Genomic DNA, 13,728 nt, shown 5'->3' on the forward strand with positions numbered 1-13,728 from the left:
TAACTCTCAATATAACCAATAAAATCCAGATTTGAGGGGAAAAGAAAAAGGTTTTTTTTTTTTGAAGCACCTAACAATAGACACATGAAAGAAAACAGTTCATTGTTTGCACTGAATGTAATCCCATCAGAGGATTGGAGAATGAACCATTATCTGTCATCAGGAGTGGCTCTATAAGGTAGACAAGCCAAATGTATTGCTCCTGCCTGCTCTGTGGCTAAAATTACATCTATTTTGCAATTATTTGGAAGAAATGAGATTGGCAATAGTTATAGAATCATAAAATGTGTATTCAACTGTAGGTAAGGGCACTGAGAGTCAGAATAGTGTTAGCAATATATTCATTATACTTTATTTTCCATATTTCAGTTTTAACACATAAACTACAGGCTATTTCACATCACCCACAGAAATATGATTTCCATTTCCTCATAGATTACCAATAAAGCAGAGGAGAAAAGGCCTACTGAGCAGGAGAGGGTTAGCTGCAGGGCTGCAGAATTAATTCTTTTCTGTAGGTAGGAGGAGGAACATTAAAGAATAACACATCAATAGTCTTAATTTCCTCCATATAATAAGAAGCACAGTCTGCTGTTAATGATAGAGTGGATATTGAGTATGGCACTTATGAAGATTCATTATGATTTGGAATAATCTTCAAGAGGAAAGAACATTCGAGCTGATCAAGGAAAAGTAAACTGTTTGCTGATTGACCTTGAAGGTTCTGCTGAAGTTTGAGACTGTGCCTTTATAGAAGAATCAATCCACCCATTTGGTTGCATTTCCGTATCATACAGGAACAGAAGAAACAAATAGCAGTGTTTTAGCAGGGTTCGGGGACAGGAATATTGCTGTATTTCTGAGATGGAGAGTGAAATAAAAAGTGACTCCAGTATGCTGGTGTAGCTTAGAATCATGTCAGAAGATAGAACAGAATGTAGGTAGAATTGTAAGGGAAGAAAATATAATAGAAGCTGTTGCCATGAAAGAAATAAAGGAGATTTAAATGACTTTGAAAAATAACTCTTGAGAGAAAACTGTTAAGAGAGAAATTTTTGGAGCTGAAGATGTGGAAGTAATTTTGTAGATCTAGATTTACAATGGATCTAGATTTTTAACAAAGTGCAAAATGTAGCCCTATACTAGGTCATTGGAGTTAAAGAAATAAAGTCACTGTGAGGAAAGGGTTTTAAGGAGGTCACCACCTTGAACAATAAAATGACTCAAGCCCTAGAAGGTGAGCTAAATAGTGATGAAGGACAAGGACAGAGCCCCATTTCTAGAGTGAATGTTGTGGTGTAAACAGGCCTCTATTAAATTATGGGATCCAAGAAAATGAGAAAACATAAATTGCAAAGCAATGATAAAATTGAAAGTGGGTCGAACAATATTTAGAAAGTGACCAACAACAGTGCTGACCTCAGCTTTGACTTTAGAAGTAGATCAGAGATTGGCTTTCCTCAGTATAGAAAGCCTCGGGAAGGGAGTTCAAATTTTTGTTTCTTTTACCATTTTGTATTCAAAACAGTGACTTGCTCTCCTAATTCTTCTCTCTGGCTTTACAGTAAAGTTCAATATTTTTATCTCTTTTTATCTCTCAAATTTCCCAATATTTTTTTTCTTTAGTTTAAAAAATAAAAACCCTGGGCAGTATAGAAAGTTCAAAGATTTGAGTAGTAACTTAACATTTAAGAATTTATCCTACAGAAATACAAAGATATGAGAGGTGTGAATTATGGGGAAGAATATTTGTTTGTAACGTTTATGCTACTAAAAATTTGGACATAATTTAGGTAATTAAGTATTAATGCAAGAATATATAGCTTTATGTCTATTTTGGACCAGATATAATACAAAGTATGAACTTATGATTTAAATTGTATATTCAAAGTATTTTAGTATAATGTAAAATTTTTAAATAAAATATTGCATAAAAAATAGAATGCTGCTAACAATACACCAAAAATAAAATATTTTTTCCTGTATGCATATACTCAAAAAATGATATGATAGCACCAAAAGCCATAAAAGTAGTTTTGACTAAGTAGCAGAATTATGTAAGATATTATTCCTATTAGGTTTCTTATTATCCAAAGCATAGTCAAATTAAAAACAGCAAGATGATAAAGTTAAGCTAACTTTATTAATGGTATTAAATGCAAATTGTCTAAACACTACACATTAGAGGCAAATATTGTTAAGTTAGTTAATAAAGCAAAAAATTTTATGTTGCCGATATATGATTTAAATATAGACAAATAGGTTAAAGATAATTATTGGGAAAAGAAATAACTGTTAATACTAAGCAAAGTAAATAGAATGCTTGTGTTAATACCAAAGTAAACTTCAGGTACCACTGCCATAAGTAAAGGCAAATATTACCTGTAATAAAGAAAAGGCATTTCATGATGATAAAAGAGTCAATTCAGCAAGAATCCTAAATGTTTATGAATCTAATAACAGAGCTTCAAAGGATATGAAGCAACACCAGAGAACTGCAAAGAATAATAGATAAATTCAAAAATATTTTGTGAGATTATAATTAATACCTTCCCTTTAATGATAAACAGAACAAGTAGGCATAAATCAATAAGTATGATATAGATGACTTTGAAAACAGTGTGGACCAATTTGACTGTCATTTATAACATGCCAAATACAATATAAAACATATTCCTTTCAAGTACATATGGAACATTTATCATAATAGGATATATTTTGGGCCATAAACCAAGTCTCAAATTTTAAATTATTTAAATTATACAAATTCTCAAGACATGAATAGACAATTTTTTTCCAAAGAAGACATACAGATGGTGAACAGACAGGTGAAAAAATGCTCAACATCACTCACCATTAGGGAAATACAAATCAAAACTACAATGAGATATCATCTCACATCAACAACCTTCCTAAAGATAAATGAGAAAATTCTATTTTTTTAATTTTTTCTTTGTTTTTATTCTTTTTTTAAGATTTATTTATTTATTTATTTATTTATTTATTTATTTATTTATTGTAGACATAGAGAGAGAGAGAGGCAGAGACACAGGAGGAGGGAGAAGCAGGCTCCATGCCCAGAGCCCGAAGTGGGACTTGATCCCGGGACTCCAGGATCGCGTCCTGGGCCAAAGGCAGGCACTAAACTGCTGAGCCACCCAGGGATCCCCCAAATGAGAAAATTCTAAACACAACATTAACTAATTGAATCCAACAATAATAACAGATAATACTTCCAGACCAAGGGGGCTTTATCTCAAGAATTCAAGTCTGGTTTAACATTTAGAAATCAATACAATTGACTATACTACAAAACAAAAAATTATAACCTTATGATTATCTGTATAGATAAAGACAAAACATTTTAGAAAATCTACTTCTATCTGATAAGAACTTTCAATTAATTAGGAATAGAAGTAAATTTCCTTTACCTGATAAAAATCCTACTGATAATATCATTCTTGTCAAAAACTAAATACATATCTGCTAAATTTAGAAGAAAAGACAAGGGTGTCCATTCTGTCTACTTATATTCATTATTACACTAGGGAAACTATATTATGCAATAAGTCATGACAAAGATGAAATAACTCTTTCAAATTCAAAAAGAAGATTGGCAGGACCAATCTTTATTTGCAGACAACATAGTCTCCTACAGCATAATCTTCTAGAAAATCTGTAGATATCTACAAAATAGCTACTAGACCTAATAAGTGAACAAAGCTGGAGGACACAAGATGGATATAAAGAAATAATTAGAAAATTAGATTATTATTTTTTAAAGATTTATTTATTTATTTTAGAGATAGAGTGGGAGTAGGGGCAGAGGAAGAGGGAAAGAGAGAATGTCAAGCAGACTCCCTGCTGGGTGCACAGCCTGATATGGAGCTTGATCCCAGGGCCCTGAGGTTATGACCTAAGCTGAAAACAAAGGCTAGAGTCTTACCTGACAAAGCCACCCAACTACCCCTAAAAAATGGAATTATTAAAACAATACTATTCATAGTAGCATAAAACAATGTGAAATATTATGCAAGAATCTGACAAGACACAAAAGATCTGTACAGTGTAAACTATAACATGGTGCTGAGAAAAATTAAAGAAAACCTAGACATAGAGATATACCATATTCAGGAGTCAGAAGATATAATATTGCTATATGTCATTACTCCTAAAATAGTTGTGTGCACAGCACTTTGCCTTACTACTTATGTTCAACTACAAATACACACTACAAATTATTTTGGGGACAAAAGGTTGTATAAAAAAAGAACTGCAGCTGCTTTAGTTATGCAATGTAACTACAGTCCTAACTTGAGGATTCCAGATTGGCAAGGGAGTTCTGGCTCCTGAGAGGGGCTCAATTAATATTCCAAAAGGTAATTGTATAGAAATTGATAAGCTGATACTAAAGAATACATGGAAATGCAAATTTAAATGAATGAAAAACTTAACTTATTAAACTTAAGATATGAGAAAACTTTTTGTGACCTTAGATTTGACAGAGATTTTTTAAGACATAATTCCAAAAGCATCATCTGAGTTAGGGGTGCTTGGGTAGTTCAGGCAGTTAAGTGCCGGCCTTCAGCTCAGGTCATGATCTCAGAGTCCTGAAATCAAGGCCCCAGTCGGGCTCCCTGCTCAGTGAGGAGTCTGCTTCTCCCTGTCCATCTGTACCTCTTCCTCCTCACCTTCTCTCTCAAATAAATAGTAAAATTTTTTTAAAAAAATTATGCTGAATTAAAAAGTCAAAAAATCTATAGAACATACATAACGATATCTTTTTTACATAAAATTTGATAATTGTAAACTGACCTATAATTGCAAAAAGCATATCTCTGTTTATATGGGAATGGTATGGGACAGAGTGGATTAAGAGGGAGAGACTATTAAAGATTAATAATACTTTGAATAATTATCTTTATCTTTATTTTTATGACGGTTTCATGAGTCTATGCATGTGTCAAATCTCATCAAATTATGCACCTTACTAAATGCAGTTTATTCTATGTCAATTATGCCTTACTAAAGTTATAAAATCTACAAAAAAAGTAAATAAACTGGTGTCCTTGAAGCAATATGTTACCCACAAAAATTAAAAACAATTTTTTTCTGGGTATAAATTATAATAAATATGATATAATGTTTTACAATTATTATATCAAAAGAACAGATAAGTTCAATGTTAGCATCTATATTTTAATATTTTTAAACTTATTGAATTTTTAGCATCAGAATGTGAGGAATTAAATGGTTACTTAGTTAATTTTTATCCAAAACCAAATGCTTAATTTGATGAAATTAAATTTATTAACTTATTTTAGTAATTTGACACCATATACCAGATCCAAAACTAAAAATAAAAAGACATTTTTAGAAAAATGTTTTAATATTTTAAATAATTAATTAAATCATTTATTAAGATACTTTCTCTTTTATCTATATATCATGTAAGTCAGTATACATAGAAAAAGTTTAACAGTACACAAAGAATTAAGACTACCTGAATTCTATTCCCAATGAACATATGATCTATTTATGAAATAGTCATTTATACACACAATAGATATTTCAACTGAATAAAATAAGATATTCACAATAATATACTTCAAATGAAGGAGAGGTATATCTCTGGTTGTGGTAATCAGGAATGGATTTATAAACTACAGGAGGAATGAACCCAGTTTAGATCATCTGTAGAGTTTGAATAAGCTAATGGGGAAAGTGTGAGTAAAATGCCATTGCTCTTTTTGGGAACTAATAATAATTCATAGATATGAGTTAAATCATAACTGACATGGCTTTCTTTTCTATTACTCAATAAAATATAAATACCATTGACATTTAGTAAAACATTAAAAATAGTTCTAATAAACCATATAAATAAACACATCTGATAAAATGGTTGAAACAAAGGCAAAAATTCAACATACAATTAAATCCATTAGGATATGTTTATATAAAGGTTTCCATCCAAGAAACAGCTTGAACGTTTCTATTCTACTCCTATTCTATTCTATTCTATTCTATTCTAGTCTAGTCTAGTCTATTTGCTGAGTACTTTAAAGACACTAGAATATTTTCAGGGATGTAAGAATATAGACACCTAAAGATTATAAGATAATATGCTGAGTTTTAAAGTATGCTGAGGTTTAGCAATGTGCTAGAGGATCACATATTTTTTTCTAGAAATTTTTTCTTTTAAGTTCAAGTGACTGATATGTACCTAGAAATAAAAGCACTCAGGTGAATGGCTTGAGGGACAGGATACAGGAATATGACATTCACTGAGAATAGGCAAGCAGAAAAAATGGTGGAGGAGATTTTGAAGAACAAAGATAAAGAGTTAAGTAGGTCTGATCGAGTTTGTTTCAGGAACCTCAGGTCTGTAGGTATATTAAGCTGTGTGGTACAGTGGTACAGAGTGGAAGAAAAAGCCATAAAGTCAAGAGTCATCACTTAGATGTTAAACAAAATCAGGAGACAGTATGAGTTTGTTCAATAAGATCTGTTAGACAAGTAGAAGAGCATGTAAAGCAAAACAAACAAGCAATAGAAAAGAGAGAGAGAGAAATCTAAGAAATAGACTCTTAGATATTGAGAACAAACTGATGGTTGCCAGAGGGGAGGTGGATGGGGGGAAGGGTGAAATAGTTGTTAGGAATCAAGGCATGTACTTGTGATGAGCACTGGATGATGAATGGAATTTTGAATTATTTGTCATCTGAAACTATTATACATTATTGGAATTAAAATAAAGCTTAAATTTAAAAAAAAAACTGAGAAAAGAAACATTTAGATGGAGCAAAGCAGGTAGAGATGGCAAGAGAGACAGAGTATGGGTGACTAGAGAGGTAGGAGGGACTGCATATCTTCCACTGCATTATACAGCGGCCAATTGTTTATATATAAAAGCATGCTATATACTCTTTTCAAAATTAAAAAATCTAATTAAACATTTTAGCTAATATATTTTTATTTATATAAAAAACTAATCTATTTATTACACTTGATAAGTATTTGCAGAAATACTGAACTTTAGTGGAAAGTAAAACATATATTAAACTAAGTTTTGTAATCATATTTGTTTTCTGCATGATCCTAAGTGTAAACTGTATTTTCCCAAAGGGAAAAATAAGATATTTTCAAAATAAAATAAACAATACAATACTAATTCACCCCAGAGTTTCTTGATCTAATTGCAGTATTTATGATCTTTGAGCAAGTCACAATTCACTCAGGTTTTTTGAGAGAGATAACTAATGTTACATTTGATTTTTATAGTTCTTGATGTCTTAAATAATGGTTGCGGTACTGCAGATTTTATTCGGAAATATGCTCCATTGACTTAAATAAGAAGCTGGTTTTTGAAAGAGAGCTGAATTACCCTCCACACTCCACATACTTATTTTGTCCAGCAGGGATTTTAAAAAGGATGCTCACATAATAATTATTATCTGCTTCCTGTTGGCAGCTGCCCTATTTCAAAAACAGAGTTTGTGATGTCCCATGTGACATGTTTTGTGCTTCTCTTATTGATGAAGAAAAGGGAAGCCTAAACTGATTAAAATTAAATTTAGGGAAATAGTGCTTCAAAGTTTAAGTACTTATATTCCAAGTTTCAGAGAAAAGCAAATAAAAACTGCCAAGTTATAAATCATTCAAGAAGGGGGATTTATGATGGAAACAACAAGCCAGGTTTAACTATGCCTTCTCTGTTGGGTTCTGCTCTACAGAACGGTTATAATAAATCGTGCAATGAATGAATAGAAAATAGAATTCTTTTAACTTCCTGAGGATAAGCTCTTGAGACTTACTTCTCTCTGACTGTACACTTATGCATGCATATCTCTTTTATTATTCCAGATATTTTACACTGCATGGAGTGTATCATACTTACTAAATTTCAGAAAACAAATTAGACAACTGTATATGATCAGATGGATATTCATGCTCTATATTTTATTTTAATTTGGTACATTATGTATTTGTGCATACAGTGCCAGGGTTTCAGTACAACTTGCTGTAAGAAAACACCGCATATTTGAAGAGGCTATGAAGGACATATTTCATATAGCTGAAAATGTAATTTGCAATTTTATAAACAACTTGAATATTATACGATGTTTTTTTTTTTTTTTTTCAAAATTTTAGAGTTTATTTTTAGGGTTACTGAAAATATTCTCCTTCTTGTATCACTATTGCTTAATCCAACTTATGAAATTGAGGACTGGCCTATACATTTTTTTTTCACAACGGGTATAGTTTTTTCCACTTCTGTTTACATTAATCAAAAGCTTGTAAGTTTTAAGGAAAAAAATAAAAAGTGATGAGTGAGGGCAAGATAGGAAATCAGGTGAAAGGGCACAGGAGAAAAGAAGGACATACAGTGACAAAGAGAGATGGAAAATACATTGGAAGAGATATAAGGGGAAAAATCACAATAAATTGTCTTTCAAATATGGGACTACTGGTATTTAATCTCCTGGATAATTTGTGTACATTTGCTGCCTACGAAACTAAAAAAGATATAGAGAGGTGCAGAGAAGGAAGACAGGAGTATAATTAAAAGGGAAAAAAATTCTAAAAGTTCACAACTCTGAAATTTTCCCACAGACTTAACAACTTCTCAATAGCTTGATCTAGCTTATTAGGATTAAAATTACCTTAAAAACTAAGCTTCTTGCTTATTAAGGAGTGCCTTGGATTCAGAAAATTATAACAATGTTGTCATTTGTCATTTTTCAAATTATAGTCCTTTCTATCAGGTAACCCAGAATAATTATTTTCTAAGGAAAAGCATTTTCAACTTAATTTTGTTCAAATTTTCAGTCAAAAAATGATTGTGTACTACCTAAAGTAAATAAATAAGATTTCAAGTAAGGAGTCTTTATGCTTATCCTTAAAATGGTGAATGAAGGACATATCATATCAAAGGGTGACTATGTACTTTCTGAGAAGAGTGCTTCTTCAGAATTAAGAGACAGGAAAGGACATCTACTCTACCTGCACTCATTTCAAAGATATGCAGCAAGTTAATGAGAAGAGTTTTGGGAAATTCACCAGCTATGATTCTCTTCCAGGGCTTGCTCATGAGTATGAGGATAGGAACAGGACAGAAGCTTAATGCTAGGAAGAAAGCAGCCACAACAGAGAAGAGACAGGGTGACAAAAGGGGAAATGCCACATTGTTTATTAATATCAACATGTCTGTGATATTTAGCAAAGACCAGAATGTAGTAAGAGAGAGAACGAGGTACATCCTGCACTAAGCTGTTATGTTAGGTTCACTGAAACCGTTTGACTCAGTTCATAGGCAATTATGTATTCTTGAATGGGCAATTGGATTTTATTTACAACTGACAGCCCACATAATTAGAAAAGACTACCTCCAATCTTTCAGTGTGATTTAGTTTTGTAAACAACATCAAAGCTTTTTTTTCTTTAATGATGTTTATAAGAAATAAAAGAAAATGAAATGGTCGTGGGTAATTGTAAGGTGCTACTTCACACAGGGCGACTTAACTTTTGACCTGACCTGCTGTCAGGAAACTATACAGCAGGTGAAGTGGAAAAAAAAAAAAAAAAAAAAAAAAAAGAAGGGCAGACTAACAATCAGGAAACCAGAGTTCTTATCTTAGTGTTGCCAATAATTAGCTATCTAACCGAAAACATCAGTGTCTCTGAATTTGAATTTTTCTCATCTGTAAAATGAGGGAGTTGTTGAACTACAAAGTCTTTTCCAGGCCTTAAAAATCTATATACAGTGCATTCTCTTTTCTAGTAGCACAGATAGATTCATGCTGACCTATCCATGTACATTTTTTCTGATCTTTTGTGAGTAATGCTATGCTCCAGTAACCTTGACTGGCAGGTAATGTTTATAGGTACAGTCCAAGTGACAGAGAGACTCAAAGTGATTCATTCAAGAACCAAAATCCCAACTACTGTCAATTAGCAAAGGCCCCAATTAATGAAGTCACCTGGTGACACTATGATTGCCAATAATTCCTTGGAGATGTTTCCATGAATGTCTATTTGACTAAGAATGAACTGCATGCACAGTGAAATAATCAATTAGAATTTCAATAACAATTGGATAAGATATGCTATCTTGAAAGCAAAATTACAGCTTATATTGCTTCTTCAACTATATCTTTATGATACAGATAGAAAAGATGGAAAAAGATTAGTAAATTAAGGAGATTATAAATCAGCACCCATGGAGTTAAGAGTGCTTCTGTGAGCTAAAGTTGCATGCATAAATATACTTAGATTTCAATAGCCCAACCTAACAGTTGAGAAATACTTATGTATATATAAAATATCATATATAATTATATAATATATATGCACATATATGTATGTATGTATGTATACATATATGTGTGTGCATACACACACACACATAGTGGGGACACTATAACTGTCATAAATATTGCATTGGTTTGTAGTTCTAAGCCTTTGTTTCAGTCTCATTTCAAGATCGCTGGTATTTCTGGGCCATGATATCTTGTGGAATTATTGAGGAATTGTAGTTAAATTTTAATAAATGTTTTCAATTTGTGATGCCTTTAACAATCTGAGAACAAAATGATGAGTGACAAATGTACTTTTGAATGACACCTCTGCAATATGATATAAATAATAGAATTTTGCTCCTTTTCTATTAATCAGTTTATCTAAGGCACATTGTTTAGGAGAACAAGGTCATGTATATGAAACCAATGTGAACTTTATCCTGTTATGTAGTTACAAACTTATTACTGGTGTTTTCAAAAACTCTTTTTCAAAGCTTTTTTTCTGTCTAAAAAAGACAGTATGAGAGAATGCAGATAAATCAGTATAAACCTTCATGTCATTTATCAAGAATGATAGGCTAATAATGGGTCAGTACTGATACAGAATTCAAATTTATAAAATATAAAAGACTGAGAAGACCATAAGGTCCAACCTATTGTCCATGGACTAACCAAAGCAAATTGTTTTTTCCTTTTCTCTCCATTTCTTTTTTACATGTCTCCTAGGTTCTCTCTCATATGACTTAAAACATTTACTACTCTGAAATACGATCTGACTTGAAAACTACTGATTCAACCCAACCTTATTTCAGATGAATTCACTTAGTTCTAAGGAGTTGAAGTGACTTCCTAGAATCAAATAGTTCATTAAGAGCAGAATTTAGCACCTAGGTCTCCTGACTTCAAATGTAGCAATTATCTTTTAGTCTTCAGACATTTATTTCTTAGGCTTTGTTTAGGCTAAAAATCAAGACCAATTATTTTTAATGTGGCTTTCTTGTGGTATTCAAAATCCTGAGATTATTTAGGAAATTAGAACTCATATAATTTTCATGGAAATTAGGTTCTTTCTCAGAAGATGTAATTAATCAAGTGAGAAAAGAGAAAACAGGGTTTTCAGCAATTAGAAACAGATCCAATAGTTTAGGAGGCTTTGCTGGACAGATGTGAAGGAAGCACTAAATGGCAGATCCAGATGTGGCCATCCATCTGAACCCATGTGCACAATGTAGCATCTTGACCCAGGATCACCTGAGAAAAGAGTCTCCATATAATTACCTGCTCAAACTTGCAAGAGAATGCTCTCAGGAATTTTTAAGTAGGAAAAAGCATAATCACTGATAAACTTTATAAAGGCAAATTTGGGGAGCCTTTGCCCACCCCAGATCCACACAGGTAAAGGACCAGTTAATGGAAACATAAGGGGTGAGCCTATTAAGGAAGTAGGGCAAATACACAGTAGGATTTCTACATTTCCAACAGAGTAGGTCCATGTAAAGTTCATAATTTAAAAGGAGAGAAATAAGCCCATTATTAGAAGGTTTTAAATGGAAGAGTTACATTAATAGAATAATACATTAGATTTGACAAAGAAACACTGGTTAACTCCCAAGAAGTTTTTCATGTTGGTCTTTGGCCGATTTAGCACAATCTAGGGTTTGCTCCCATGTGTCTAAGAGTTTGTAATGAGAAAATTTGGCATATGCTTAATGATAACACTTGGACAAAAATCTCTGCCTTCTGTAAGTAGATCAACATGAAGTCAAATATAATTAAAAACTTACTTTATAAGCATATAGCCAAGACTAAGTATGTGATGATATATACATTTAAACCTTTTGCATTTTATTCTGAAATAATCTTACACAAAAGTCAAAAGACAGAAATTGAAATTTTAATGGCATCTGGATAAGCAAGCCTGATGCATCTATCTTCACACTGGGGACATTATTATCAATGTGACTGGAATATCCATGGTCTGATGTTTTAAAAAGATGTACCAACTTTTGCTCTGTGATACTCATTTTGCTTTTAAGCCCAATCCATTCATAAAAGGCCAATTCTCAGCATGACATGCTGTATGTTACTTGGATCGTCTCCATGTTCAGCCTCTGAGTTGTACATGTTTTAATCCTATGGAGATAGAAAACTATACATAAAAATTGAAAGATTTTTTAAAACCCTTTTTGTTGGCAGCCCGGGTGGCTCAGCCGTTTAGCGTCGCCTTCGGCCCGGGGCCTGATCCTGGAGACCTGGAATCGAGTCCCACGTCGGGCTCCCTGCGTGGAGCCTGCTTCTCCCTCTGCCTGGATCTCTGGCTCTCTCATTCTCTCTCTGTGTTCGAATGAATGAATGAATGAATGAATGAATCTTAAAAAATAAATAAATAAAACCCTTTTTGTGAAGCACTGTAGGAAAAACTATACTGTTTGGTACTTAACCAAGAGGAATATAATTGTTGGAATGAGAGATTTCCCCTGAATTTCCCCCCTGAAACCAGTTCTGTTGGGAAAGGAGTGACAGCCTCAGAATTGTCAGGGGCATAAAATGGGATACAGATACCTGGCAAGAGTCTATGGTGCAGCCATGGAAGCGATGAGGAGGGTATCATAGTTGAGCATAACTCATATTCAGTGATGACAGGCCAGAATTCTTCATGAGTAAGTGTACAAAATCCCTTGGTTTCCCTGGAAGTACTTTGAGAGTGTTGTGTTGAGTATAAACATGAACAACTTGGGGCAATGACCTATAAAATGTAAGCCTTTGTTAATATACCATCATTTTATCTATTGGGTATTAAAGAATAGGGAAAATTGATTTTCAGATAATTTGATTTTCAAAGGAACACCTTACATCTTCCTTTACCAAACACTTGACACAGGTGACATTTTACTACTCCTAGACTTTTTCTGAAAATCTGTTCTGTAGCACCGTCCCTTTCTCCAAACCATGGAGAAATCTATTCTTGAGCACTTCATGGCAGTGTGACAGTGTAAAGGCTTATGTGAGATCTAGAGTAATGTTTCTAAATGTAACACTGTGGTTACTCTGGGCTTTGAGACTAGGGGACTAATCCCTTGGAGTCTTTTGGCCCTAGTGCATCAAATATGCCTACTTGATACTGCTTACTAGGGGATCTAGTATTCCAGTCAGTGTCCATTGCTGAGAGAAAACAGGGACTTCTAATTTTTCTAAAACAAAGTAGAACATTTTTAAGCAACATTCCCGGGATTGCTGACATAGTGAAAAATATTTACTAAATTTAGTCCCTATGTTCCAACAAGAAATGCTAATTCCATTCATTATTGATGACTGGGAGAAAAATACAACTCAGTAGACTAGGAAAACACTTTTTGAGTATTATACTCAAGGAATTATTATTACTTCTGTCCAAATTATCACACATCTTAAAGTCTCTGGGTAAAAC

The sequence above is a fragment of the Nyctereutes procyonoides genome, unplaced genomic scaffold (assembly GCF_905146905.1).
Source record: "Nyctereutes procyonoides isolate TBG_1078 unplaced genomic scaffold, NYPRO_anot_genome, whole genome shotgun sequence".
Taxonomy (NCBI): Eukaryota; Metazoa; Chordata; class Mammalia; order Carnivora; family Canidae; genus Nyctereutes; species Nyctereutes procyonoides.